Below are 27,479 nucleotides of genomic sequence, written 5' to 3' on the forward strand. Positions count from 1 at the left end.
TGTGACTCTCTAAATTGTGGCATTCATAGCAGCCCATGCTTCTTAGCATGAGAGGTCAAAAAGTAAAAATATAAAGACGAATAGAAAAGGACGCACCCTCGAGGGTTCCTCTGTCCCAGTCTCACTACGGGACAAAAACAAACTGCTTTTCCCTGGATGATACTCTGCGATGATACCACCACCCCCACCCCCCACCCTGAAAACATGGAAAAGAAAAAGTGGAGTGTGAAGGAACATTCTGGTATATTCTGAGAGTTGACTCTGGGAGGAGAGGAAAACATGAGCAAACAAAAGCTGTCATTCATTGGCAAGCTGCTTCTCCTGGGGAACAAGCTTTATAAAGGAAAAATCAAGCCTCTGCTGTTGCCTTGAGCTGGGAGCAGACAGTGTGGTGAATGGACACCTCTGGGCCATGCCTCCCCACCCGGTCTTGGAAGAGGCAGCTTGCTGTCTCTCACATGGGGAATGTCTCCCCATCCTTCGGTGTTCCCGAACACCGAAGGATGTTTGGTGTTTGATTTCTACAAACAGTCACATCCAGGGGTGTCATAGCCTGTGCCCAGATCTCCTAGAGCTGTGCCTACCTACCCTCTGGCTGGCTGCCATACTCAGAGTCTTCTTGTCCAGCTCCAACTTTCTACTTGTGCCCGTCCGTCACCCTCACCCTGCCTTGTCAACTTTCACCCCGTGATTCTGAAGGTAGAGGGACCCTGGAAGCTGGTGATGGGGACTCCAGCCTTCTAGAAACCTGTCTGTGTGCAAACAGACAAAGCCACCCCGCCTCCTCCGGCCCAATGCGCGAGCACCATCCTGACTTTCCAAGACGATGATTGAGTTTTTCCCCTCTTCTGCTTGATATTTCTGCCAAAGCAAGAAAAATCCTTGTTGAAGTCTAGCAGGAAATCCAATAAAAATTCTTCAAAAGATGGGCTTGACATTGAAAAACAGCAAAATTATAAAATAGGCCTTAGAAAAGAGAGAGGAGAGTTATTATATCTGGCACCGAGCAAAAGCCCCGAGACCCCGTCCAAATGAGCCATCGTAGATTGAAAGTGTTTAGCTTCCCGTTGATTAAATATGGAGAAGGACCCAGGGCCTGCCAAGCCTCGGGGATCCAAAGTTTGTTTTCAGTCAGAATGTGTTTTCAGTCAATGGAAAAAATGGTCGGCCTGTGCCGGGCTATGTAACCGAGAAGCCCCAGGTTTGCAGTGAGTAATGGCTATGAAGCAGAAAACCATGCGGGCCGTTAATCATCCCTCGCAGGGCCCTGTAATTTCACTCAGCGACTCAGTAGGCTTGGACCACGCTCCCCCTCCCCCCTTTTTCTCCCTCAGCTCATTTCGCTCAAGGGAGAAGAGAGGAGCCCTTCTGGTGTCGGGTCCATGTTTTAGTTCTTAGACCTTTTTCTTCGTCCTTCTGCCCACAGCGCTCCGTTGCCAGCGGCAGGATGCCAGCGTTCGGGATGAAGAACGGAGTACAGATGTATTCACATCTGTGGGGCTCTTTCAGGGGAACTTTCCTTGTCCCACAGGCGCTCTGGAATCAAAGCCTGGGAAATCCCCCTCCTCCCCATCGCCTTCCCAAGGCCAGCTGTCCGTGGAAGGTTCTTAGATGTTCTTGAGCAGGCTTGTCTCGTTCCTCCTTCAGAGTATTTTATTTCTCTTTCCTTCCCCCTTCCTTTTTAGGCAAGGTCTTTCTTTGTAGCCCAGGCTGGACTCAAAATTCCTTGGCATGCACCGTTCTGCCTGGCTTTACAATTTTCATTTCTCCTGGGCTTTTACCCCCCCACCCCCACACACACCCTCGTTCTTATTTCTGATGTCATTGAAGTCCTCCACAGTTGGAGAGGTGCAGGAAAACAGAGAGAGAGGGAAGAGACAAGAAAGTAGAGAGGGGGTATGGGAGAGAGGAAGAAGAAAAAGGGGGGGGGGGGAGAGACTGACTCTTGGAGATGGTTGACTGGCAGGGCTGGGATTTTGGTAGGCCAAACCTCCTTTCTGGCTAAATGCTGCACCTTTCTATTTTCTGCTTTCTTGCATGCACACCCCTTCTTTTCCAATACCGTTTACCCAGCATAAGCAGAAACAGCGGCAAGAGGGTGCTGTCAGATTCCTGATTCTTGCGCTCCAGGCTGCTTCCCATGCAGGTTTCAGAACCTGCATTGTCGCTGTTAAAAATGGCAGCAAGGGGCCTGAGAGGGCTTTCTTTTACCTGTTGTTTATTTCAACTGGTGGTCACTGTGCGCTTCATCAGGAAGTCACTTCAATCAGTTTTTTCCTCTTTCTCTCTGTCTTTTTTCTTTCTTTTCTTTTTCTTTTTTTCTCTCTTTTCTTTTCTTGAAGACTTGGCAAATAAGTGGAAGTAAATGAGTAAATAAATGGCTTTAAAGTTATGGCATGAGAATGCTTGGTGGTTTAGTGGTGACAGATTCTTCTGCAAGGAGAGCGAGCCCAGTCAGCAAATACCCCAAGTAACCAATGACAGTAAGCGCTGAGGAGGAGGCTGCTCCAGGGGCCTGGCCGGCCCTAAGAGCCAGCTAGAGAAGCTCCGGGCAGGGAGGCAGCAAAGTAGAAAGCTGTGGGCAGGATGATAGTGGGGAGGCATGCTTGGTATGCCATCATTGCTGGAAGGAAGCAGGGTGGGATTGGTCCTTGTGTACAACCGCTGCCTTCACAGGGTTATCCTCCCCCACCCTATCATTTACTGAGTAGTTACAATGTAACAACACTGGGCTAAGAGCTTTCCCATCACCCGACTGGATCCTCTCAGTAAGATTCTACTTGGCAAGATGAGGAAAATCAACAGTCCAAGAAGCAGGTATCGGCATTTCAAACCGTGGGGGCTGCTGAACCGAGGGCCTTGTGTGTAGCAGCAGGACCCAGGTTGAGCAGGGGGTCAGTGGCAGGTCACTGTCATCATCAATCACGCAGGAGCCTTTTGTCTGCAGGGATAGGGTCTGAGCCAGGCATCAAGCAGAGCAGGTGAACCAACAGTTTAAAGGATTCACTGGAGATGAGAGGGTGGGCGGTGGGAAGGAGCTTACTCTCGGTGAGTGGAATCTCCACTGGGAAGGAAGGCACTACTCCTCCCATCCTGGGTCCAAAGGCAACATTGCAGGTTTGCAGGTCACAAGCTGGGTCATCCCAGCGCTCAGGAGCTCTTGACACCGAGTTCTTACCCATGCCATTTTCAATATCCCTCTCATCACAACACTGCCTTTCTAGAAGGAACTAAGAAACACATTGTTACACTCAATTCAGAGAAACTTAAAAGTCCAACAGGGAAGAATATATTCACTGGGGCAACACATGTGGGCAGGGGCACACACACACACACACACACACACACACACACACACACACACTCATGCACGGTGTTGTTAGTAATCTCATGTGTTCATAGAGGTTGGCTGTGGTTGGCTCATGGTAGAGCCCTTTACCAAATCAAGAATCAGCAGCACAACGGAAGTTAAGTAGCTTACTTTGGCTCCATGGCCGGAGACTGATGGGGCCAGAATGCTGCCTCAGCTGCCAGGACCCAAGACCACAGGGCACACTGCAGTGTAGGAGAGGTGGAGTCTGGGATGGCTTCATGAGTGGAAAGAAAGCCCGAGGTGAGCAGGCAGAAGCAGACACATGGCAAGGAAGAGGGCAGAGCCAAGCCAGGCCACAGGGGTGTGGGGAGGAAACACTGGGGAAGCTGGAAGTTGTAGAGGATTTGGGTAGGGGTGGGGAGGGAGGGAGTTTTCTGAGGTGGACTTGGGTCCCTATGAATCCTGGTACCTGCTGGGGGAATGAGTGAGCTTTGGTAGAGGAGGTAGTCGTCACGGAGGCCTGGGAAGCCGGGAAGAGATTTGGTGTGTTCCTCATGAGGAGGTGAAATTATCTGGGCACTCAGCTGGAGCTGGCAAAGCCCAAGGAACCCAGTGCCAAGAGACTTTCACTGCAGGCCCGGTTCTGCCTGAGGCATCCGGGCCAAGGTCACCAAGCTAAGTCATGTCTTGGATTCCAGCGACCTTGCTCTTTAAATAAAGGGATTCGGCCAGATAATCCCCTGACTATAAAGTTCTGTGGTGAGAGCTGAAGAATGGGGTGGGGGTAACCAGGGACGGGTGGAGGGGTGTGTATGGAAGAACCCAGAAGCAATGGGAACCTGGAGTTAGATGGAGAACAGGAAGAGGGTTCAAACAACAACAACAACATCACCACCACCACCACCACCACCACCACCACCACCACCACCACCACCACCACCAAAGCCTTCCATCAGCTTTGTTTTGCAAGGCAGAAACCGAGGCACAGACGGGCTAAGGGCTTCCCAAGTCATACAGCACCCCATTGGTAGGACTACCCCCGCCATCCAAGGCCCTGGCCTTTGGCCTGCTAGACTCACCTGGGCCTCATCTAGTGGGGAAGACTTAGCCAAGAGCTGGGTAGAAGAGGAATGAGTAAGGGAGCAGAGGCTGTGCCATCAGGCTCCATTTTCACAGAACAGGCTGAGTAATGGCCCCCATAGGTAAATAGCTTGGTAGCCATAGTGCAGAGCTACTGCCTCTGGTCCCAATCTATGCCCTGCCAAGCCCCATTTCTGCAGGGATATCATTGCTCATCTTAAAGTGGTAGGCCAGACCCTGGCAGTGGTGATGGTGGTGGTGGAAGTGGTGGTGGTGGTGGCAGCTGTGGTGGGGAGGCTCTAACATCCTGAAAGCCATCTACAGAGGACATTGAAGACGGGGTGGGACTAAAGCTCATGTCCACTGTGGTGGCAGATCCTCTGGGCATGTAAGCCTCTGTTGCTTTTGTAGGCCCAGAGCCCTTCTCCTTACACTCCCTGTGACTGGAGTGAAGGAGTGGGTAGTTGGCCTGCAGCTTGGGCGTGGCTTGCTGGGTGGAGGTGGCCAGGCTCAGGGCTGCCTGGGCTATGACACTTCTGTGAACCTCACTCCCTCTGGGTACCTATTAGCATGCTACTCCAAGGGGGGCTGGTAAACGTTAACTGGCCTTCCGGCCTTTAGCAGCCAGGGGGTCAGGGAAAGGTCACTGAAACCTGCAGGATTGATAGTCTAGGCATCAGTCTCTACCCAGTTCTTCCAGGGTGAGAACGAACCACCGGGAGCCCATTTCCACAGAAATCCTTTTCAGGGGTCTCTTTACTATGGGCCCGGTCTTCTCCAGCCTCTAAGTCCACATCTGGGGTTGGGAAGGTGTGTAGCGAGAGCCAGTGGGCAGACTCTGAATAGATGGCAGGCCTTGGAATTTGGGGGCCTGGCCAGGTGTGACCCCAGTGCCTGACCTCTGTGGCCTGGAGGGTAAAGAGGTGGGAGGTGGGGGTTGGGAGGAGGTTACTGGCTAACAGTTACCAGGACCTTTGAAGCTATAAATGCTTCCCCGGGCCCCTGCTGGGATGGATGGGGTCAGAGTTCACTGGTTGTCTGGCTCTCCAAGTGGGCTGGAAATCTTGCAGGCAGATGGAGTAGGGACCCATGGAATGGGACATTCCCAGAGGTGGAAGGCTCATGGGAAATGTTATTTTTGGTGCTCTGGCTTGGCTCAGGCCCAACGACTTGGAGGCCTTGGGAGGGGCTGATAGAAGTTGTTTTTGTCACATACTCACTCGTCTCTCGGGTATGTTTCCCAAGTTGTGTTTGGTCACACCAAGATCGGCTTCTGAATGATGGAGACCTTGCAGTCGGCCTCTGCCTGACCTGGTAGGTTTTTTTTAGCTGACCTGTCGTGGACTGCTCAAAGTTTCTGGTCCCACTCAATGCTCTTTCTTGCCTGGTACCCCGCCCTCCAATCCCCGTCTTATTTCTTCTGCGTGCCTGGGCCTTCCCCTTTCAGTGCGAACCCTGTTTACCCGGTTACGTCACCTCTTTCAGGAAGCTTTCTTGGAGTGGATTCTGACACTGCTCATGCATTAACTCTCTCAGCTAAGACTGAAGACTATGGGGCCGTGCCCGTTCTTCTGGGAATGTGTCACTTCACATAAAGGCAGTCCCGAGTCCTTCCTTCCAGAAGCTTATCTTCCCCAAGACAGTAGTAGCTGTCATTTAGATAGCTCTCAGCTTGAAAAAGTTTTGTGTACCTGCAGACCACCTCTACGAGGTGGGAACAAACTCCACAGTACACGTGATGGTCCTTTATTCTGATTTGGCCACAGATCCATGAGAGAGGTAATATTTCCCTCCTTTTACCAATGGGGGAAAAAGTCAAGACTGACAGAGGTCAAGACCACAGAGCCAGTAAGCAGTGGTGTGAAGTTGGTGAACCCCGGCCTGCCCAAGTACAAGGTGCTTTCTTATAATAATATCGCTGTTCGTTCCTGCGTAGCATTTTCTTATTTACTCCCCCCACCCCACATCGTCTCCATTATCCTAGGGCCTTCCCCTAAGGTAGTGACCTTGGCATGTTTATGTCTATTCTTGGAACACCTGCCATATTGGGTAACTCAACTGGCACCCAATGAATATTGTCCTATTGATTGATCGCCAACTGTAGTGGGCGGCGCTAAGAGCATGGGAGCTGATACGTTTTTCTATTTATCTACTTATCTAAAAAAAGGTTTAAAAAAATCACATTTACTTATGGGTGAGAGCCCTGGCATGGAGGTCAGAGAACAACTTGCAAGAGTTGGTTAAGTCTCTCAGTAGGTGAGCGGCAGGGACTGACTGAGCTAGCTAGTCAGGCATTGTGGCAGGTGCTGTTACCAGCTGAGTCATCTCGCTGGTCTTAGTTTTGATTTTATCCATCGATTTGTGGTGTGTGTGTGTGTGTGTGTGTGTGTGTGTGTGTGTGTGTGTGTGTGTCTGTCATATGCATGCATGCAGGCATGTGTGTGGTTGCCGGAGAACACCTTGCTACAATTCTCTCCATCTACTCTGTGGGTCCAGGGCCCTAGCTCAGGTCATCAGGCTCAGTGACTAGCGCCTTGACCCACAGAGCAGTCTTGCTGGCCCAGCAGCTGATGCTTATCACACATGCTCTGTCAGTCTCAAAGCCAGGTCTAGCTAACCACGATCGGTTTCAGTCCTTCCAGCGGTTACCAGAACTAGCCTTTGGCAAGCAGACAGCTAGCATGTGGTAGGGATAAGATTTGAATTATAGCTTTCCCTGACTCAAAATTATGTGCCCCTCCGCCCCTTTACCACCCCAGGCTTATTTATGGAAAGGTGACCTTCACCTGTGGAAAGTCCCGGTGAAGCTGCTTGGGTGCTTGCTGCTCCATGCCTACCTGGCTCAGGGAGACAGGAACTGGGCGGCCCCTGCTAGACGGAAAGGCATCTCGGGAAATGGAGGCTTCGGTGGCAAGCATAACCTGCTCAGATGTCTAAAGTGGTTAAAGGAATGTGGATCACGTTATAGGTGTTTGGTTTTTACCATGACTGCTGAATCGGTAACGACCTGTTCCAGAGCCACCGCTGGATTCAGAAGGAGCTGGCAAAGGCCACTGGCAAATGCCGTGAAGGATTACGGCAGTGTGGATGGCCGTCTTAAGGCCTGAGGCAGAGACTGAGGGTTCCTATTCCAGGTAGATTTTGTTCCTTTGTTCTAACATCGGTTCCCCTTCCCCATTTCTTTCAGGCAAGGAGGAAGAACACGGTCGGGTCTCCTGATTCATTGTGTCTCAATGGGTCCAGTAGACTGGATAACGGGGTACATATGAAAAAAACGGGGAGCAAGAGGGTATGTGGATGAAAGCAAAGAGCCCCAAACCAAAACAGAACAAACCCCCAAAACCAAAGCAAGCAAACAACAACAAGCAACCCGTCCCCCCAATCCAATGTCTTGTACCTCTAGGTTCCCACTCTGACCAGCAGGGCTTTTAGAGCCCGCTCTCCCAACCGGCCAGCATGCCAAGTCCTCAACCCCTCTGGCTAATCTCCTGGTTTTTTTTTTTTTTTTGTTTTTTTTCTTCTTAGAGTCAACATTCAGGCCTTCAGCACCCGAATGGACTAAGCTTACTGAAGTCACCGGCAGGTAACTTGATCAACGGCTGAGACAGCGCCCATGGTGGGAATTAAGCAGTGCCTGAGCCGCAGAGGCGTGGGGAAATGACCTTGAGTGACTGTGGCATGCGGGCAGCCTTGTTTCACATGAGGACATCGCCTGCTCTGCATCTGCCTTGCACACTGAAGGCTGTGTGCGTCCAGTGTCTGCAGGGTCGATGGTGACATTTCTCTTCCAGCCTCTTGCTCCAGAGGCGGGAGCCATGTGTCAACAGCCAGGCCTCAGGCAGAACGGCAGAACTCCTGGTCCTGCTCTGGCTGACTGGTGACAGATAGGGCAGCTTACAGTAGAGAAGGGAGTGGGTGGCGTTGCTCTCCGGTGTTTCCAGCCCTCCACCACCCTAGCTGCAAAAGACCATCCCAGCAAATGATCTGATCTGTTCTGAGGGTCAAGGGTCACAGTTGAGAGACGCACGGCCAGACAGGTGTCTAGGAGCCATATGCTGACACCAGCCAGTTCCAGAAGGTGATACTGCTCTGTCCAGGAGCCAGTGGCACAGGAGAAACTTGAGGTCTTTTGGTTTGATGAGCATTGTTAGCTCTGACTTCAGATAAGCAGAGCAAACAAGCCACAGTCCAAGTGGGAACTGGTTCTGCCCCTTTGTTTTGCTTTTCTAAGTCATCAAAGCCAAGTTTCTCAAGCCTGAATACCTCTGCTTTCTGATGGTCCCATTGTGTTTTTATTGTGCTTCTGACAAGTGCTAACAGACCACTTTCAAAGTGTGTTGATGTTTCGGTTGTTTTTGAATGGCCCTTCTGTTTTCCTGCATCTGGGCAGCATTAGCCTCTGGCCCCAGGGAACGACTGGGTTCCTATAAAAAGTGTACCAGGTCCCCTTATGTGGAAAAACTGGCCAGGACAAGATCAGACACCCATCTGGGCAGGAACATACAGCACAAATGTGAACACCATTCACCAGCTGCAGAAGCCAGGTCAGGCTGGGAAGAGGCCAGTGAGCCTTGCCAAATGGACTGTGGGTGTTCTCTTTCTGTGTGTGGACACATTGTGATCTTCCTGAGGGAGGATACCAATAAGAAGAGTGCCTGGCACTAGGCAATGCCACCAAATGTTTGTTGTCCCTCTGTCCTCTTAGCTCAAGTTGCTTGTCAATTACCAACATAAGAGGCTCCTGAGAACTGGCCACACAGGGACCAGAGTTGGGACACACAGGACAGTCTAGAGTTCAGAGGGTTTACTAGGAGAGAGAGGCAGACCTTATCTGTTTGATATCTGAGCTTTCTTGAGGGATCTTTTGCTCTATTGCTTGAAGGGCTAAAGCAGGGAGCGGGTAGGGCAGGGTGGGCATGTTTCCTCCAGATTCTATCTAGGGGTTGTATGGCTGGCTCGTTCCTTTGTGCTTCTGTTGTGTGTCCTGCCTTCCCTTCACCATAACACTTTAGGCTAAGCAAAGTCAGGTTCAAAATGGCTGCCTCCAGTGGAAGAGTCTTTGGGTATGGACGAGGCTTCCAGGAAGTGAGCCACACGTATCATCTCGCTCATTTAATGCTATCCGCAGACTCTCTCGCTTGTCCGAAGGCTATCTTCATTTTTTTTTTTCTTTTAAGCTGGCTGAGTTTCCCTTTAGCTCCAACCTCACCAGCTCATGAACTGTCTGTCCTCCCTTGAGTTTCCAGAGTTGCAGGGCTCTCCCCTAACTGACTTCTAGTCTACTCTGGGACTCATGTTAACGAGATCCCATCTTTATTCCTTTACCCCGATGCATCAATCCCTGCTCCCATCCCCACCCCCTGTTGAATTTATACTAGGAGTCAGAGGAGCTGAGACTGGCTGGTGCTAAGCGATCTGGTGCTACTGTTAGATAAGCAGGTCGCCCTGATGAGGGAAACACTAGCGGTTCTAAAACAGGACTATGGAGTCTCTTACACCTGCAGTAGATATTTATATCTATAAACACATCGGGGTGGGCAGGGATTGCCCTGTCTGTGTTCATAAGGCCTTAGACCTCTTGAGTCTCCCTTCATCTATGGGAGGCCCTCCCTGGCTTTTGCTTCAAAATGTAAATTATTGCATCAGTCAGCTTTCTGTTACTGTAACAAATATCTGGACGATCAACATATGAAGAGAAAAGATTCACTTCTGTGCCTAGTTTTGGTCATAGACTAAAAACCTACGGAGGACAGGCAACGCAGTAGCCAGCACTTGGACCTCGACTTACTTAGCCTCCCAATTTCCACTATGGCAAGAATTTTGTTGGCCCCTGTTCCTTCAAGAACAAGAAAACAAATGTAGACAGCTCTAGAGCCTGACAGGCTGAGATGGTGGGTCACAGAGAAGTGGAACATGGCATCCATGAAGCAAGAGTATCCTCAGGAGGGTATTTCTTGAGTCTCTGGATGGGCCTGGTAGAGAACCGTGTGGTCTTATGTGTGTATATGCTTGTGAACACCTGTCACTTTGAGAAATTTCCAACTCTATGTAGCAGTTTCCTTCTCACCAGGGTCTCTCCTTGTCTGAAACTTTAATTTTATAGCTGTGGCTGTTAATGCATCATGGGTACCACCGTCAATAAATATTTATTGAGCTTTCACTGGGCACAGCGTGTTGAAATAGAAACTATATATTTGCCTCAAGAGGAGCTGAAGGCAGATGGGAGAAGATTTGAGGAGGGGCGGGAGAGATGTCTGGGTAGCCTGTCCCAATCTTGAGATTTTTATGGCTTCGTAAGTCAATGTGCCAAGGTCTCCTTGACTCACATGGGGTTGTCAGCTCAAGAGAAGAGGGCTTCAAGAGATGCCTGGGCCATGACAAAGGAAGCCACCATCAGAAAACCCACTAAGAAGTATGGAACACTGCAGCCAGAAGTTGGATCATGTCATGTAAGGACCCAAGTGCTTCACAGGGATGAAGGACCCCTTTGACCTTTCCATGGTGCTCAGCAAGGAACTCTTTGCTGATGAGATGCTGACTCGCCTTTGGTTAGGGAGTTCACAATGAGCATAGAGGTCTTGGAAATTGGAGTCCATTGGTGCTCTGACAGAAGACCAAGTCTTCTTTGATGCCCAGTGGTAGCCTGGCAGGAGGCCTCCATGGCAGAAGCCCTTGGAGTGGGGTGGGTTGGGAGGAAGGCTGCTGGGAGGGCGTCTGTATGTTTCTGAAGGAGCTCTAGTTAATCAGATCAGTAACAGCCTGCTACCCCTGTAGCGACTCAGGCCCCCTGAGGGGTTTTCTTCATCATTATGAAGATGAACACGGCTCTAAGAATTCCTCTTGGGCTTGGGATTTCTGTTAATTGCCCCCATATTTATGAGAAGATGAGCAGATCATGGATGGGGTTTCCTTCCTTTGGAGCAGAGTTTGGGCACCCTTTGCAAAGAGGCTTTGGCCAGTGAAGGTTATGGAAAGACTGATCAGGATCTCAAGGGTCAGGATGCTCAGTCCTCAGGGGTCCAGCAGTCAAGCTATTGTCACCAACATTCCTTCTGTCCCAGCCAGAAGGTGAAACAGAAAGCAGGTGAGGTTAAGTGCCCAAGGCAATGCCATGGGAGTAGATCCATGGCATCAGGAAGAGGCAGGGAGTCCGGGTTACAGTTCTGTCTGCTGCCCTGGGGCAGGAACAGGAGACTGATAAAGCAAAGACTGAGGTTTCTTCCTTAGGGAAAGTGGTGCTCAGTGAATCCCAATCTAGCCCCTCCTGTGAGGTGAGGCTAGAGGTTATGGTACCGAAGGGAGCTGAATAGAGAAGTAGAGAGACAGGGTTGTGTGGGCCTGGTCTACCCAGTGCTAGTTTGCCTGCAGGCCCTTTACTTCCCTTTCCCTTATCCTTCAAGTACAGAAAGCCAGAGTAATATCTCACACAATTGTTGGGAGTAGCAAATGCAAAAGTATGCATAGAGATGCGCAGTGGGGCCTGGGGGCACAGCTTGGTGGCTGGTAAATATTTAAATCATTGTAGGGAGAGCCTCTGGTGATTAAAGGTGTCGGTATGGACCACCTCCACCTCACACTGGTGTGAGTGTCCTGGCTGTTACTCTTTGTAGGCCTCTCCACAATAAACCTTCAGTCACGTGACTGGGACGGGGCTCTTCAGACACCAGCGGTAGCTGTGAGGTGCTTTGTCTGTGACTCAGCTTCCTAGTGCCTGGGATCAGCTGTCACTTGGTGAGCAGCACAGCCCTGGGGGAGCGGGCTCCGAGGCTAGCCTGATCTGCTGCCACTTGTCTCACAGTCTGGGTGGGTGTAGTTGTTTCCAAGTGGAGTGGAAACCATATGGGGCCAGGCAGGGTAATGGTGCCCCTGGCGCCCTGGGATTTCTTCATGGCTTTCCTTCGAGGCTCTGTTGGTGCCTGGCTCCCCCATAAAGCCATTATGTACTGGGAGCATTAATCATGCCGTTGGGTAGGCACTGTGGCACTTTCATGGCAGCTTTGAAGCTAATCTGTCACTAATGCCTGCTGGATTATCATGATTTCTTGCAGTCGTGATTCATTAACTTAAAGCCTAATAGTAATTTTATCAAACACCCTCCATCACTCTTCGCCCCAACATGCCTGCCCATCCCCGCTCGCTGTTCCATGGTGGCAATGTCACAACCAGCAACCTGTGTGGTCTCCCCCCCCCCAAAAAAAAAAAAAAACGAAGCCCCACAGAGATGGGCATGTCCCCGAGCTGGCTAGAAGCTGTCCAGTGAGTCCTCTGCCCAGGCCCCGAGCCTCTTTCCCCACACACTGCTATCCCGTATTCCCCACACTTGGCAGTCCATTGTAGAAGGCTTCTCTGCAGGCTCGTGGTGCCTTTCTTGAAATGCTAGCTTTAAAGGGGATTTTTAAATCTTAGTTTATTATTCAACAGTGCACTTATGTATGTCACACACACTGATCATACTCACGCATACCTAACCACCCTTATTGTCCTTTCACCCCCTTCTTCCACCCTTTGCTTCCTTCCACCCAGTCCTCATCCCCACCCATAGACCTAACCCATGGGTCTTTCTGGTTTGTTTTTGCTTTGCGGCCCACTGGGCTTGACCAGGGCTACTCTCCAAGGTGTGGGTGTGAAGCAATCCCAAAGCACAATAATTCGCCAGTGACTGTATAGTTGAAGAAAATGACTTCCCCATCTCTTCCTTCTATAGCCATTAGCTAGCTCCCCTGGGAAGGGCCCACAAGCCCCTCCTCCGTTATGACGGAATGTGAAACCTCTGCTTTTAAAAAGTGAACACAGGACAAGTCCTATTGACTGATGAACCTAGGCTCTAGGCACTTGGGCCCCGTGGGCATGGATAGGTCAGGAGGAATGACTAAGTACCCTGGGAAAGAGATCTGCCTTCTCTCCTTCCCCTGGCCTCTGGCTCACGGGGAAGAGGTGGGCAGCAGATAAGACACTGGCTGTGCTGTGGTTACTGTTCGGCCCTGACTGGCCAACATTGACAAAACTCCTTGGTGAGGTGTCACAGCAAGAAATGCTTCTTAGGCTGGCTATTCTCTGCAAAGGTCAGCTTGGGGGCACGGCTTGATGGATGGACTGTGAGTAGGCAGGAAAAAAAAGCTGGGGAAAGGGGTCTGTTGGGGTGGCCAGAGGAAGTCAGGGGAGGCGGAGGGGGGGGCTCAGGCTGTGTCCTGCTGTCGGAGAAGACTGAGGGACAGCATCTTGCCCCTCATTCTGGACCATCCATCAAGCACAGCTCTGATATCTCAACAATTTGTAATCCCCACCTGTCTCTACGGCACTCAAGTGCGCACCAGCTCTGACCCTTCCAGTCCTCATTTAGCTCTCTCTTCGGCTGTGGAGTTGATGGATGGCTTCTCCTCCCACCCCTGCCTCACCACAGCTGCAGAAACAGGCTCAGGTAGAGGTGGGGTCAAGCCCAGGGCATCACAGTGCCCCAGTGGCCCAGGCCAAGCAACAGTGTTCCTAACAGCAGCAGGTGACCCAGGGGCCATGGCCATAGAAGCAAGAGAGGAGACAAAGAGATCATTGCAACTACATGAAGAGGGGAGGAAGGGACAGACCCAAAGAGGGAAAAGAAAAAAAAAATCCTACTTTACATCCTGAGGTCTTCCAAGATTTCCGAAAACGTACAACGTGGTGCGATGTCTTCTGCGCGCGCGACAACGTTGTCTGCTCCTCTCCATCTGTGTTTTATCACGCCTGTACGCCTCAGAACCACCGAGATGAAAAACAAGTCTACAAAATACATAGATGTACGTAGATGACTACGGGGAAGAGGGGGCTGCGTTCTGCAGCCTGGGGTTTTTGTTTTTGTTTCTGCGGATTGTTTGTTGTAAGAAAAGCACAACAGCCTCGTAGACCAGGCGGGAAGCAGTCTCAGTGCGTCAGCAGAGTGAAGCCAGGGTCAGTTCTTCAGCCCTCTGGTCTCTGGGTTTCTAGATGTGGGGAGAAAAGAAAGGAGCAGATCCTGCTTCTTTATCACTCCCTCCTTGTCCCCTCTTCCTTCTCCTTTCTGTCTCCTTCTCTGTCCTTTCTTCCTTTTTTTTTTTTTTTTTTTTTAGAAAGGATCTTGCTATTTTATCTCAAGCTGTCCTTGAACTTGCTATATAGTCCAGGACCTCTTTGAACACTCCCCTTTTCTGCGTCAGCCTTCTGAGAGCGGCCATGATGAGCTTCCTCCCTGTTCTATGTTCTAGGTGGAACTGGCTCCACTGGAGATCATCTATGTCTGGTGGCTCACAGATCGAGGTTCCACTGAGAATCCCCTGTGAGGCTCAGAGCACTTCTGAGGTAGGAAGTATGGTGGGCTCTTGGACTTAGAGCATCGTGTGTGCGGTAGAGACGCCTGGGTCTGAATCAGGAAAATTCAGGTCACCTTTGGTGACCTCATCCCTACCCTTGAAAGAGGGGGAGGGACAGGACTGCTCTTCTATACCTCCAAAGAAACCATCCTGACACTTGTCACCCAGGGCTCCGGAGGACTTCTTCTTTGGAAGGGGAAAGTCTTCAGGCTTCAGAGCGGAGGCTCTTGGAATTTCAAACAAATGAAAATAGGGGGCAGGCAAAATGGAGAATAAATGTAAATTTGCAAAATCTGTGGAAAGCAGGGAGAAACACACACACACACACACACACACACACAGAGAGAGAGAGAGAGAGAGAGAGAGAGAGAGAGAGAGAGAGAGAGAGAGAGAAGAGCTAGATGTTCACAGGGCAAGAAAGGGGGAGGGCAATTTAATGAGGGCAGCTTGAAGGCCGGCTTTAACCAACAGCTGGCGGGGTGCCTGGTTTGATCTTCCTGTGAGTTGGGCGGTTTGATTAATTGTGGCCTGTGGCGGAGGAGGACAGACACCTGGCCCTGAGTTCTTTGATCTCAGGATTTCTCAGGGCCAGTGGGAGGGGTGTTGCATGCATGTGCTACTCCCAGGGCACTCGAGGCCTCCAGCCTCCCTGAGAAGAAAGCCAGGAGGCCAGGGCCTTGGGACAGGCTGGGAGAGTCACTGGGGGGTGTGGGGGTGGCTGGGCCTAGGTGTGGGCCTGGAGAGGAAGGTGCAGGACATACTGTGGGGTGAAGGAAGGTCATCTGTGGGAGAAAGTTACTTCGTCATGTGAGGTGATTCGGCCACTTTAAGACAACTCTGTTCCTATGTAAAAGAGAGAACTGATTTTGGGGGAGAAAAATTCAGGCTTCTCGGCTTATGGACACAGGGCTGGCTCGTTTATTTGAGGAGTAAGGTCTTCTGGAGGGAAGGGAAGACATAGGACTCCATTAAACTGGTTTTATTTTACACATACTGGAAGAAAACAGATTTAAGAAAATGAAAGGAACAGATTGCCAAAATGGGGAGAGGGAAGAGAGAGGGAGGGAGGGAGGGAGGGAGAGAGAGAGAGAGAGAGAAGAGAGAGGAGAGACAAAGAGAGAGACAAAGACAGACACACACACAGAGAGACAAAGACAGAGAGACAGATGAGAGAAAGAGAGACAAAGAGTCAGACACAGAAAGATGGACAGAGAAGAGAGACAGACAGAGATGAGAGAGATAGAGAGACAGACAGAGAAAGAGAGACAGAGACATACAAAGAAAGACAGAGATGAGAAAAAAAGAGACCAACAGACAGAAATGAGAGAGACAGACAGAGATGTCAGAGAGAGAGAGAGAGAGAGAGAGAGAGAGAGAGAGAGAGAGAGAGAGAGAGACTTTAAGCAGAAGGAAGAAAAGGAACTAAAACCCTAATGCCCTTAAAAAAAGAAAACGGAAAAACACACACACCATAAATTATGCCTTTGGACTGAATCCATTGGTGTCTTGCCAGTTTCAAATAATAGTGTAACTTGATTAAGAAACTTTACAGGATTTAAAGTTTCTGGCTTTTCGACTCCTCCCTGAGACTTCTCTTTAACTTACTGTCTACACCAGGCTAATTTGTTCCCAGATTTTTTAATCTTTTCCAAGTCTGAGATGATGTTTTTAACTTCGTAACCGTATCTGAAGGATTCTCTTTTCATGTGTCTATAATGCTGGGACTTGAACCCAAGGCCTTGGCAAGTTAGGTAAGCACTCTACTACTGAACTGTGTGTCACCGGTCCTCAAGGTCACTTCTCCCTGTGACTGCAACTCAGAATCTTGGGTCAACCTAAAACATTACCCTGAAGATGTGTTGTAAGTGAAGTGTAGTATCTGATTACCAAACTCATCAAGTTCTGGTCTCCTTTTGGGTCACCTCAAATATCAGAAAAGGGACATGCATGGGAATAGGAAGAGAAGCTCTCAAGTGACTGTGGTTAGAGCACTCCAGTGTCGGAGGCAGAGGGATCATGAGTTTTGGGTACATAGGGAGTTCCAGGCCAGGGTGAGCTACACAGAAAGATTGCTCTTAAAATGAGCAATCAATCAATCAATCAGGCAAGCAAGCAAGCAAGCAAGCAATCGAGCAAACAAAAACAAAACAAAATAGCACAGGAAGGAAGGAAGGAAGGAAGGAAGGAAGGGAGGAAGGAAGGAAGGAAGGAAGGAAGGAAGGAAGGAAGGAAGGAAGGAGAAAATGTAGACGTCTTGAAGCATTTACCAGCTCTGATGATGACTTCAAAGCAGAAGAATCCCAGAAATGCACCGTACATTTTCTGGTGAGACTGGAGCTCTGTCTGAGTGAAGTCATCCTGATTTGGGAGGCGCCCACAAAACAGGGCCCAGGGCACCCGGTCTGCACCTGAAGGTCTGGGTTTGAACTGCAGCTCTTTCAATCACTCCAGGAGTGATTGCGCTACCTCAGAGGCTCCACCCCCCCACCCCAGGGTCAGCTTCCTTGTGTAGAGAAAGTGAATTCAGGAAAAGTCCTTGCCTCACGGCCTCCTCATCACGAGGATTAAATACATTAGCCTCTGTGAAAGCACCCCTATAAAGAAACGATGAAGCCTTCAATTAACAGTTGGGGTTAGAATTACTGCTCATATTACAGAAATCCAGGGCTCTTTAAAGACTCGTGTTGACAGCGGGCATGGTTTAATTTCAGAAAGGGTTTGCACATGGAGGGCAGTAGAAAAAAGGGCTCACATGCTACCTGCTGCCTCCGGGGCATTTGTTCTCCTGTAATTATTGTTTACTAATAAGTATGTTTTGCTCATAAATGTCCTATTAAACTGGGCTGAAGCCCTTCACCAGGTCAGCCTGGCTTTTCTGGCTGTGATTAAGCAGGAACCCCTAGAGGCCCCCTTGAGTAGGGAGTCTTTTGGGCTGTGGGATTTCGTACCTGACCCTGAGAGTCCTCAACTATGCAATGGGTGTCCTTGCCACTCCCTGGCCTCTTTCCTACTGTGGCTGGTGTATAACAGGGGAATTGCGTTCCACTAGTCTGGCTTCCTGCAGCTCTGGGCCTGTTTGTTTCTTCTTGTCAGTAGTAGTCTGCTGTGGGGATGTAGCAATCATTATGGAGGCAAGGTTCCTCGAGCTGGAGGCTTTAGGTTTAAGTGACTGCTCTGGGATATAAGACCTGCATGTCTGGCCCTGAGCAATGCTTACCTTTCTGGTGTTGTGATGAGGATCAGGAAGAGAAGCTCTGAGAACAGGCAACCAGTGACACAGACGCGTAATAAATGAATAACACTCTTCTTACACAGATGGTGTCTCTCTTGCACGAGTTGAAATGACTAAGAGTCGGTCAAACCCACAGCCTGTGTCCCAAGATCTTCTCCGTTCTGATCTTGTTAGCCTGAGGTGAAACCTTAACATCGACCCTGGCTTCCTAGGGTTTGTTAGGACTGTGAAATGTTAGTGCTTCTGGGTGTGAAGGCTCACTCACACACAATAGCTAGGGATTGGATGGTGTAGAAAATTCGAGTTGAGACTCAGTGGGTGTGAGCAGCAGGATTTCCACATTAAAAACGTTTTATTATTTAAATGTATGTGTAGGGATGTGCATGCACATGTGTGTGTGGGGGAGTGGGTAAGGGCAGACATCTGTGTAGACCAGAGGCATCAGTTCCTCTAGTCTGGAGTCATTGGCACTTTGGGTGTGGCTGTTGGGAACTGAACTCGGGGTCTCTGGAAGGGCAGTGACTGCTCTTACCACTGAGCTTTCTCCTTAGTCCTCAGTTTCTGTTTTTAACAGGCATTCTATTACCACAAAATGTGGAGCTCGCTTTGAGCTTGAGTCTGCATTCTTTAGTGTGCACAGTCCTTAAACCTTGAAACAAGTAGTAGTGGTCATACAAAGACACATTCGAGCTGTAGTTAAGGCCCACTCAAGGATGCTCTTTAGGGGAATCCTAGAATCTGTTCTCTCTCTCTCTCTCTCTCTCTCTCTCTCTCTCTCTCTCTCCTCTCTCTGTATCTCTGCCTCTCTGCCTCTCTCTCTCTCTCCCCCTCTCCCTCTCTCCTCTCTGTGTGTCTCTGTATCTCTGCCTCTCTCTCCTCCTCTCCCTCTCCTTCTCTCCTCCCCTCCCTTTCTATCTGAACCCAGCCCTGAATCCCTATCTACGTTGCTACTAGAAGATGTTTTCTAGTAGTTCATTACCTTTTCAGACCTCCTAGTTTGTTCTGGAAGATAACCCGATAAACGAAGGCATCGTCACAGAGTACCGAAGTCCTGGTGAGTTTAGATGAATCACCTGTTTGTACTGCTCAACTGGAAAAGCCACTTTTAGGCTGGACTTAGAAACAACCCCAATCCAAATGGAACCCCCGTAGCTGGGATGCCACTAAACCCAGTGATACTCAAATGAAAGACAAAGAAGCCTGGAGGTGGATTAGTTAGAGGGACGCAGAACTGACCAGATGACCAGGACACAGGGCTTCTCAGCCTGGAAGAATCTCCTTGCCACAGATGACAGCAATGTGTGCAAATGAATCCCCTGTCCTGGCATGGTCGCAGAGAGATGCTTGGAGGCACTGCCGTGGGCATTGGTAGAGCTTGTTTTTAATCAAGCAGAGTCATGCTTATGGTGTATTTCATGAGGCTATGGCATAATAAACAGAAATGGGAATACCAGTGTGCATATCTGATAGCGACTTTCATAAGGATTGGACTTTGGGCTATTGGGACTTCTCTGCCATTGGACCTGCGGGACAAGACTGTGGAAAACATGGCCCTGGCAGGCAGTGTGGCTGAGTGTGTGCATCTGTGATCTCTGGTTAGCAGATGAGCAATCCAAACATCACGAAAGAAGCTCTCATGTGACTGGATTATGGGATTTCACTTGTCCAGGAAATGATCCGTCAAAACTTTACCATTCGACTGAGAGATGGCAATTTTCACTAGAATAACACAGCAGGCACACCTATATGTAACTTATTTTCTTCTCAGGATCTTCCCTGCTCACCTTCTCTCTTTCTGTTCTTCTGAGTCAGGGTCTGGCTATGTAGCCCAGGCTGGCCCTGAAGTCATGATCCTCTTGCTGCAGTCTCCCAAATACGGGGTTTATGGGTATCTGGGCTCCTGTTGGCTCACGATTCCAGTTTTGATTGGGTTATTCAGCAGGGCTGGGGTAACTTTTCAGCAGTTTCAGTATTTCAGGTTGAGGGCTGTCTTTGTCCCTTTTTATTGACTCTGTGAAGCACAGTTTATTGAGAGACAGATGTCTGCACAAGATGAATCCAACTGCCAACCACTGTCAAAGGTCCTGGCAGTTTGGGCAGCTCAGCAAATATGGCCTCTTTCCCCATCAGCTTCTCATCTTGAGTGCTACCCATGGCAGCAAAGCAAAGGAATACCCAGAAGCCCTGGTGGGTTGGCCTGAGCAGAGCACATCTGCCTCTAAGGTTTAGTCTAAGGAGTCTGAGGCCTGTTGGTAGGCAGAAATTGACATATACCATTGCCCAAATCTTGTTTCATTGCCCCCCCCCCATGATTCCCTCCCCTCCTACCCCTTCCTTCTCTCCTACCCTCCTTTGGAATCCCAGTTCCATTCATGACTCTCCTTTGGTTGGGAATTTGTTATTTTCCCCATAACCCTGTTGTGTTGCTGGTTAAGAGAAAGCAAAAAGAAAAAGGAAAAAAAAATCCCTTCAACTTTCTGGGAAGGCGTCTAATTAAATTCCCAAAGAAGGGATAGGAAAGCCCCCTCTGAAACACAGATACAACTCATAGAACCCAATGGCGACAGCAAGGAAAGAGCAGGCATCAGCCCGGGGAGCTGGTAACATGCTGTTCTTTCTCAATGTCCTCTGCAAAGGAGCTGGTCCTGGGTTTAAAATAGCCCTCTGGTAAAAGCAACTATTTAAAGAGTATTGGGGTATGAGAAATGCAAAACAAAGTGTTGTTGATTAAAAACACATGGTTTGTTCTCGAGACGAGAGTAGCCAGCAAAATCAAATGTGACAGTGTTTTGGCTTTTTCTATCCCACAAGACATGATGGTGATTTATTAGAGTGATGTCAGCTGTGGTTAAAAAAAGCTTGCCGTGTTGTCTTAATAAAACGAGACTTTACCTTGCAGCTGTCAAACTCTCCCGCTCCTCTGACTCCAGGCAGCAGCTGATAAGTCCTCCTTGGGCCTCCTCTGGGGGGTTTCTCTCCAAGGGGTAAATCTCTGCCTTTTGGAGAGTCCATGAGGTCACAGGGTACTGCGTACCTCTGCTCGTTCTGTGGAAGTGATGTGGGCTGACCCCAGCTTATTTAATTTGCAGAATCAGTTCCGGCACCCAGCTTGCCTGAGGCAGGAGACATGACTCAACCTGGCAGAGTGGTGGAGTCTTTGAATGGAGGGTATCCCAGGAAGGAGAAAGGGGGTCTGGCCTTGGCTAGTTAGTTCAGGGGGTAGGGGGGCGGTATTTATCAGGATAGATAATCTGCGAACAGAATGGTGGGTTGGGTTGTTAGCTGGACACAGAGGGTTCTAGCTTCCGGTGGAGTTATAGCCTTCATATCAGTTGAAAGTCTTTTTTTTTTTTTTTTTTTTTTTTTTTTTTGGTTCTTTTTTTTTTCTTTTTTTTGGAGCTGGGGACCGAACCCAGGGCCTTGCGCTTCCTAGGCAAGCGCTCTACCACTGAGCTAAATCCCCAACCCCCAGTTGAAAGTCTTAAGTTGGAAAAAAGCATTGGATATACCCAGCCTACCTGACGGCCTGGCAACAAAGATATTGAAAGTTTTCCCTTCTGGTTGCATGACTACCTGGGAGCTGGGACTCAGTCCTGCTGTAGACATTTTTAAGTAAGTGTGGAACCTCTGTGGCCAGCCTGGGCAAAGGGCAAGACTCAGCATTCAAAGTACTTTCTACAGAACAGATGACTTCGTCGGGTGTGGACTCCACGTCAGTCAGAGTCTCAGTGGAATCCCTTTGTTTCTGAGAAGGGAAAATCGAGCAGTCCAGGAAAGCAGGGCTGGCTGAGAGGATGCAACTGTCCAGGTGACTGGTATGGTAAGGACAGGCCATTGAGGAAAGGGCAGTGGACCTCTTCGGGGCTGATGCTGCATCTTCAGCATGATGTGGACCCAGGAGTCCTCCATGGTACCCAGATTTCCTTTCCATGACATCTGCTTCCTGCGTGTACCTTTGCCCAGTGCTGAGCACCCACGGCTCTTGTGCTGCAGAACCATCACTGCTTCCCAACTTAGTCATCTACCTCGGGTCTATGGCAACAGCTTAAGGACTAGGGACAAGGGAGGTGGTTCAGAGTAGAGCCATCTCTCAGAGAGGAAAGAGCCAGGAAGACATATGGGGACAGGCCAGGTAGGCCAAATGCATCTGCTGCCTGTTCTAGTTTTCTGTCTTAGAAATAGGACTTGCTGAAAAGAGGACTCTGTTCTTTCTGTGCCCTGTTCCTCTCCCTGTCTTCCCCCATAAAGGACAATGACGTCCTCAGGAAGATGAAATCTTAGGCATGGTATAGACCTGTAGTCACCATACCTAGGAGGCAGAGGCAGGAGGATCAAGGCCAGCCTGGGTTGCATGAGATCCTGTTTCAAAACCAACCAACCGACTAACCAAACAACCAGTGGGAACTTTAAAACCTTCTATTACTCACTCAGAAAGTGAGAAGGTAGCAGTGTTCTTTATAAATGATTGGTGCCTCTACCTTTTCTCGGTTACAGAAGACATACACAAGCGGCACCAGAACCCTCAGAACTAACAGAAATACAGACGGAAGCAGAAAAGCAGCGACGATCCCAGAAAATGGCTGTTAACATATCGGTGTGCCTTCTTCTATTCCTTTTTCTTTAAGTAGTAGCCTGAGGCCTTGTGAACGATCTGTGCTTAAGATCTATCTTTCTACTTTAATTATGTCTCCTCAGATGCCGTAAGACTTTAAGATCGCCTGAAATTGATTCTCATAATTTCCCCCCGGCGCTTGAGATTGTTTTCCCGTTGCTCTTGCAGCTTCTGCTGGACGCGGTAGCTCAAGTGGAGTCAATGTGCGTTCAGACCTTCGAGCTCCCACCTCACGCCTGAGCATGCCACCACCCGCTTGCTCCTACCCAGACTGCAGTGACTTAAGATGCACTGACTCTCGTGTCCTTTCCACCCAGATTGTCCTTTAAAGCCACATACCTGCTCTTATCTTTCTTGCGGACTCTCTGCTTGTTCCTTCTCGCGTTAGGGATGACTTAGAGGCAGTATCGACCCCATGCTTCTGCCCCCATTGCTCAGGATCCGTTGCCGCACATCCTTCTTACAACCCTTGGAGGAGCTGCATCGCTGTTTGGCTCCAAGTCTATGCAGATGACTTCACTTTCCTCCCAGCTGGTTCATGTGGACTCAGGTCTGGCTTCAAACGCAGTACCTCCGAGAAGCCTCTTCTTGATCATGGCCCTGTTTCCACTCTCCGTGACGGAGCTGATTGTATTTATGCCACCATTCGGGTGGCTGTCGTGTAGTAACTCTGTCTCTGTTTCTTAGTCTATTCTTGAGCAACTTTAGCGGACTATCAGAGTGGATAATTTATAAGGAAAATTATCATAGACCGCTTGTGATTATGAGGCCGTGAAGTCCATCTGGCAAGGGCTCCATGCTGTACCACATCCCAGTGGAAGACATTTCATGGCAAAAGAGCTCTCTCGAGGATGGAAATACGAGCACCGAAGAAGTTGAGTTTGATCCTTAACAGACACAGCCCACAGCCACGCTTGGCAATCTTGAGGATATTGCCCTCGTGCCCAATTTCCTTTTAAAGTCCAACCTCTAAACGCTGTCACCAAGGCACTGCAATTTCAATATGACTTTCAGATAGCGTTTTTATATCATAGTGCCCCGTGCCCCATACACTGGACATAAGGCAGGGTGAGCCCATTTTGCAAACCACAGTATTTGTTCCTCCTGGCAGCCCTCCCTTTCCTCCCCAGGGGAGCCCAGCTCATAAAAATCCACAAAGCTCATGGCACATAGCGACTGGCAGCTGTTGAGGATTCCACCTTCAACAGTATGTGGAGAGATGTCAATGGATAAGATGGGCCCCTGAGCTGTCCAGTAAGGTAGATCTGTGAAGCACAGCTTTGCTACTTTGCTTTTGATATACGAAAGGCAAGTCCCATTCTGGACAGAGCATCCGGGATTGAACTCCTTCGTGGAGCCAAGCTTCCACCTCAGCCCTGTAGACTGATGTGCTCTGAAAGAACTTCTATAAGTTAGAGAGAGGTTTACCTCCCTTAAAACAGTTAAGTATTGATTGTCTCTGTTCTCCAGACAAACATCAAGTTCGCTCGATAACTACTTAATACATACTGGCATTCTATATAGCAGTAGGGTGCCAGGCAGTGGGTGCAGAGAGCTGAATAGGCACACGGGGAGAGCTCAGCTGGGAAACACTAATTACAGCTCACAAAGTCCGCTTATGTAGTCATCTTGATTTGTCACAACAACTTTGTGACGCATGTGCCATTAGGACCACTTTACAGTTCAGGAAACGAAGGCTTGGTGAGTTTGCATTTGAAGGAGTTACAGCCCAAGGCCAAATGTTTTCACTTCGACTCCAGGTCGACTCTTGAGGAAGCTGACAGTATAGATTCGCTGCTCCACGGAGTCTCATGGTTCAGTCCCCAAGCCCTCCACGCTGATGAACTTGGTCCCAGCACATATGATGGCGCCCAAGCATCTTGTTCGGACCCAGTCACGTGGAAACAGCCCTGCCAGTTGCAGATGGTGCTCCAACGGCCAACTAGGAAAGGCATCAGCCCTGAGAACTGGAGTCTAGAGAGGAATTCAGGGTGGTTATTCATCCTGGGCATCAAAGCTGGTGGCTCAGCCAGTGACCTTTATTTCAGGACAGTTCAAGAGGCATGTTTTCATCAGCCACTGCGCAGCGAGAGAAGATAGACGTACTGATCCCAAGCACTGAGTGTCTAACGCGGGGGCATCTCAGCAAATGGCTTCATGGTTCACATTACATGGTACTCATGACCCTTGGAAAAAATTCCGCTCCAGGACTGACAGATCTATAGCTTTCTGGCTTCACATGCAAGGCAAGCAATCTTTGCCTCTCCTTTGTAGTTTTCTCTTACTGGTCTTGGCTTGGTTGGGCAGCGTAAACACAGTGCCTTTGCTCTGGGGCATTCCGTCAGCTATTAAGTGTGCAGGGAGTCCCCACTTGAGCCTTAGCCACACTTAGACATGTCTGAGCAAGCCTGGAGAGCTGTGATGTGGGTCTGCTAGCAACCGATGTGTGCCTGAGCCTCCTGGGAAGGATGAAAGAATCGGGCACAACCTGGGTAACGACAATGTTGCTCGCTTGTAGCAAGAGATGAGCAATTGAACACTGGTGAGAGGCCACAACTGCATTCAGCCATAACTCAGCCCCCACTGGACTTCTTAGGAGATTTGGGGGATGAATAGGAAGTGTACAGGAGATTGGGGGGTGGGGGGATGGGGAGCAAGGGAGGGAGGGAAGGAAAGAGAGAACGAGGGAGAGACTATGGTTTAATGCAGTACACTGCAATCACCGGGAATCACTGGTCTTGAGAACTAACCATAGTAGAGAGAGGCCTTGCCCTCAACTCTATGGCACAGCCTAAGCTTCTAAGGCCTCCAGCACCTCTGAAGTTGCAAGGACTTGAGCGCTCAGCAAGAGGTAGCTGTTTCCAGAGTCCTAGTAAGAAATCTGAAGCAACCCAAGGAGAAAAAAATTAGCCAGTGATTTGTGTAGCTCTCAGGTCTCATCAGAGCTATCTGATGAGAAGGGAAGCCCCATCCCTTCCACCAGGGCTCAGAGAATATCTTGGAAGATGGTACAGAAAGACTGCAAAAGCTATTAAGAATGCTGCACTCAGGAACCCGCAGCCACAGCTGGCATGAGACTTGCACAAGATCAAGCTAGTCAACATTCTAGCATAGAGGGGCTCATGAGCCCCTACACCTAGCTGAGGAGCTATTCAACAGTTGACGGCTGGCAGGGGAGAGAGAGTCAGTTTCTTAGTCCAATGGATGGACCCATACCCACGGATATATAGATTCTGTAGATTATTGAAGAAGGAGAAGGAGGAGGAGGAGGAAGAGGAGGAAGAGGTGGAGAAGGAGAAGAAGGAAGAGGAGGAGGAAGAGGAGGAGGAGGAGGAGAAGGGGGAGGAGGAGGGGGAGGAGGAGGAGGAGGAGGAGGAAGAGGAGGAAGAGGAGGAGAATTTGGGGATTATATAACCGAAGTAAGTATAGATTGGGTCTGGGAGAAGATAGGAGGAGAAGAGGATGAATATGATCATAATATATTGGATACATGTATAAAATCATCAAAGATTGAATAAAAGGTATTTTTAATGGAAGATATGATGGGTTGTATATGTTTGGTCCAGGGAGTGGCACTATTAGTAGGTATGGCTCTGTTAGAGTAGGTGTGTCACTCTGGGTGTGGGCTATACCCTCCTCCTAGCTGCCTGGGGACGCTCAGTCTGTTCCTGGTTTCCTTCAGATGAAGATGTAGAACGCAGCTCCTCCTGCCCCATGCCTGCCTGGATGCTGCCATGTTCCTACCTTGATGATAATGGACTGAACCTCTGAACCTGTGAGCCAGCCCCAATTAAATGTTGTCCTTATAATAGTTGCCTTGGTCATGGTGTCTGTTCACAGCATTCAAACCATAAGGAAGCAGATTACCAGAAAAATGCATGCTTTAAGTATCCTGTGGATATCCCCAATATTTAGAAATATCGGGAGGTACTTTAACCCTAAGTAAACCTGAAAGTTAAGTCATCAGTACTCATGAGATAGGATGTTCATGAACCAAGCCTGGGAGGATCATCACTGGCTTACCAATGGTAGAGGATTCCTGGAACCTACAGCTCTGAGCCCCCTACCAATCTTGCTACTTTCTTACATTTCTTAGCATTCTGAATTACTCCAGACTAAGAAGCCAATCCAGAATGCTAGAGAGTTCATAAGCAATCCTAGAGTGAATCTAACATTCTTTTATAGACTAGATGAGCAGCAGGCTAAAAGTGGCTTGAAGTAACTTGTCCAAACTCTATATTCAATTTTCAGAAGAGCAGGAAATTTGTTTAAGGGGCAGTCAAGCTTTCCTTTCTATTATGACCTTTACTTATCCCTGCCTTGGAGGGTGAAGCCACTGCCTTCTTGTAATCACACATGGTAGAGTTTTGAACCTGCTGCCAGTGTAGGGCATTAGGTTGTAACTCTTCAAGGAGGAGGGAGACAGACAGGGTTTTAGCCAGTTTCATGTGTACTTCAGCTGTAGTGTGGTTCATTTCCTGAGGTCAGTGATGAGGAATGTTCTGGGGAAAGAGCATATCCTCTGTGAGGAGTATAGACTGTCCTGGGCCCAGTGAGAAAGGGACCAATGGAGCGCCAGCCCTGTGGTGCATGCTGGTAATCCTTGTACACTGGAGGCTGAAACAGGAGTACTGGGCTAGCCTGGGCTACATAATTGGTTGTTTCTAAAAATAAAACCCAAAGAAACCCCAAAACAAAAAATAAATCCAAAACCAGAGAGAGAGAGAGAGAGACTTCGAAACAAGTGGAATAATTGTCCACACAGGGAACTTAGTACACACATGAAAAAAATCCCTAGGAACAACAGAGCAGGATAATTCCTCTTGGTAATGGTGTCCCTAGATAGAAGACTGGGAGGAGTCTACACTTTGATGTCAGGTATCAGATGAAGAGTGACACTTTTATGAACATCTTTTTGGC

General features: G+C 49.2%; 1 protein-coding gene and 2 long non-coding RNA genes across 12 annotated transcripts in view; 2 read left to right on the forward strand and 1 right to left on the reverse strand.

The window, feature by feature from the left end:
* Nucleotides 1-26,370, forward strand: part of LOC108348412 (uncharacterized) — a 28,201-nt gene extending 1,831 nt beyond the window's left edge. The window contains exons 2-7 of one of the 4 annotated variants that reach the window (XR_015640411.1): nucleotides 7,581-7,682; nucleotides 7,919-7,976; nucleotides 14,019-14,166; nucleotides 14,611-14,704; nucleotides 22,442-22,541; nucleotides 22,643-26,370. This is a non-coding gene — a long non-coding RNA (uncharacterized LOC108348412). Of the gene's footprint in view, nucleotides 1-3,455; nucleotides 3,614-5,600; nucleotides 5,708-7,270; nucleotides 7,528-7,580; nucleotides 7,683-7,918; nucleotides 10,557-14,018; nucleotides 14,167-14,610; nucleotides 14,705-22,441; nucleotides 22,542-22,642 lie in introns of those variants that run through there. The other 3 variants (XR_015640410.1, XR_015640412.1, XR_015640413.1) reach the window with 3 other exon arrangements.
* Erich1 (glutamate-rich 1) overlaps nucleotides 1-27,479 on the forward strand; it is a gene marked incomplete at its 5' end in the record, with an annotated part of 52,793,804 nt that overhangs the window by 42,384,655 nt on the left and 10,381,670 nt on the right.
* On the reverse strand, nucleotides 225-21,005 carry LOC134482408 (uncharacterized). Of its 8 annotated transcripts, none has more exons than XR_015640415.1 (4): nucleotides 20,840-21,005; nucleotides 19,732-19,958; nucleotides 14,006-14,149; nucleotides 932-3,230 (listed from the first exon to the last, which is right to left on the reverse strand). It is a non-coding gene; the product is annotated as an uncharacterized LOC134482408 (long non-coding RNA). The 8 variants fall into 8 exon arrangements; XR_015640420.1 differs by lacking the exons at nucleotides 19,732-19,958; nucleotides 20,840-21,005 and adding exons at nucleotides 3,482-3,587; nucleotides 16,983-17,146 and having other exon boundaries at nucleotides 2,339-3,230; XR_015640419.1 differs by lacking the exons at nucleotides 19,732-19,958; nucleotides 20,840-21,005 and adding exons at nucleotides 3,482-3,587; nucleotides 14,850-15,124 and having other exon boundaries at nucleotides 2,339-3,230.

This window comes from Rattus norvegicus, chromosome 16 (genome assembly GCF_021556685.1).
Source record: "Rattus norvegicus strain SHRSP/BbbUtx chromosome 16, alternate assembly SHRSP_T2T, whole genome shotgun sequence".
NCBI classification, from domain to species: Eukaryota; Metazoa; Chordata; class Mammalia; order Rodentia; family Muridae; genus Rattus; species Rattus norvegicus.